This window comes from Vulpes vulpes, unplaced genomic scaffold, assembly GCF_048418805.1.
Source record: "Vulpes vulpes isolate BD-2025 unplaced genomic scaffold, VulVul3 Bu000000700, whole genome shotgun sequence".
Taxonomy (NCBI): domain Eukaryota; kingdom Metazoa; phylum Chordata; class Mammalia; order Carnivora; family Canidae; genus Vulpes; species Vulpes vulpes.
Window position 1 is genome coordinate 51,786 of NW_027325673.1, and position 2,304 is coordinate 54,089.

The window sequence follows — 2,304 nt, forward strand, 5'->3', positions numbered from 1 at the left end:
GCTACCAATGCATCCCTCAAACACCTTCGTAGACATTTTTGAGAACGACTCTCAACTCTAATAACAATATAAGTAGGTGGCATGATTGGTTCTACTGAATCCCTCCTTATGAGGATGTCATTAAAGATACACACAAAGGATTCCCCACAATTTTGCAGACAGTTAAATGCCCAGCTGATGGAAGTGGGGACAGAGGGCAGAGGGTTGGGTGGCATTGAGAACTTGAAGTGTTTGTTGAGTGAGTAAACCCAGAATTGCTGTTTGCACATGCCAGGTTGTGATATAAGCAATAAAATATCAATATTTAGGTTCTCTTAATTGACCCCCTAACAGTTGCGCTATGAGAAGCAACAACCTCTCTTCCTCCTCTCCACCATCTGCTCAGCAGCAGCAAAGCAGCAACTATGTGTGAATGTACCTCTATCCACATTGGCCAGGCTGATGTCTAGATCAGCAATGCCTACTGGGAGCTCTGTTGCCTGGAACACGGCATTCAGCCCGATGGCCAGATACCAATTGACAAGACCACTGGGGGAGGAGATGACTCCTTCAACACCTCCTTCAGTGAGACAGGTGCTGGCAAGCATGTACCCAGGGCAGTGTCTGACCTGGAACCCACAGTCATCAATGAACTTCGCACTGGCACCTACCGCCAGCTCTTCCACCCTGAGCAGCTCATCACAGGCAAGGAAGATGCTGCCAATAACTATGCCCGAGGGCACTACATCACTGGCAAGGAGATCACTGACCTTGTCTTGGACTGAATTCGGAAACACTGACCACTGCACAGGTCTTCAGGGCTTCTTGGTTTTCCACAGCTTTGGAGGGGGAACTGGTTCTGGGTTCACCTCCCTGCTGATGGAACATCTCTCGAGTATGGCAAGAAGTCCAAGCTGGAGTTCTTCATTTACCTGAACCTAACCCCCTCTGGGTTTCCACAGCTGCAGCTGAGCCCAACAACTCCATCCTCACTCCCTATACCACCCTGGAGCACTGACTGCGCCTTCATGATAGAAAATGAGGCCATCTATGACATCTGTCATAGCAACCTCAATACTGAATGCCCAACCTACACGAATCTAAATAGGTTGATAGGTCCAATTGTGTCCTCCATCACTGCTTCCCTCAGATTTGATGTTGATCTCACAGAATTCCAGACCAAGCTTGTACCCTATCCTCACATCCATTTCCCTCTGGCCACACATGCTGCTGTCATCTCTGCTGAGAAAGTCTACCATGAACAGCTTTCTGTAGCTGAGATCACCAACACATGCTTTGAGCCAGCTGGAGAAATGTGACCCTCACCATGGTAAATACATGGCTTGCTGCCTGCCGTACTGTGGTGACACGGTTCCCAAAGATGTCAATGCATCCATTGCCACCATCAAGATCAAGTGTACCATCCAAGTGTATTGGCTTCAAAGTGGGCATTAATTACCAGTCCCCCACTGCGGTACCTTTTGGAGACCTGGCCAAAGTACAGCGAACTATGTGCACGCAGACAAGCATCGCTAAGGCCTGGGCTCACCTGGACCACAAGTTTGACCTGATGTATGCCAAACATGCCTTTGTTCACTGGTATGTGGGTGAGGGCATGGAGGAAGGAGAGTTTTCTGATGCCCATGAGGACCTGGCTGCCTTGGAGAAGGATTATGAGGAGGCTGGTGTGGGTTCTGTTGAAGGAGAAGGTGAAGAAGAAGGAGAGGAATGCTAAAGTTAAAAATGTCACAAAGGTGCTGCTTTTACAGGGCAACTTATTCTGTTTTGAACATTGAAAATTTGTGCTCTGATCAGTTAATTTGTATGTAGCAGAGTATACTCTCATATACAATTACTGATCTGTGCTTTAAAACACAACGCTTTGTTACAGACCCAAGCTGTCCATTTCTCTGATGGGTTTGAATAAAATACTCTCTGTCTTAAATGGAAAAAAAAAAACCTCTATTCATCCTATTTTTCTAGTCTTATCTACTAATATTGCTCTACATGAATCCTGTATCCCGCTTACTGATCTATTTATCATGAATGCATATTCTTATCTCCAAGACATTAATTATTCTGTGCCTGTCCACCCTTCTTGTTACCAACTTAATCAAATAATAAAAGTAATAGGAGCAACAATGAGAGCTAATAATTTCAGTAAGCTTAGGTATGCCACCCTGGGGTTAAGTGCTTTACATGTATTATCTCATTTATTAGAAAAACCTAATAAAATAGGCTCTGTGATGTTTCACAGTGAAGGATGCCTCCAAGGTTGCAAAGCTAGCAGGCTGGGAATCCAACGTGACCCTAGGCTCAGACTCG

General features: G+C 45.6%; 1 pseudogene; it reads left to right on the plus strand.

The window, feature by feature from the left end:
• Positions 1-404: 404 nt before the first annotated feature.
• On the plus strand, positions 405-1,762 carry LOC140596506 (tubulin alpha-1A chain-like; annotated as a pseudogene).
• The last annotated feature ends 542 nt before the right edge of the window (positions 1,763-2,304 follow it).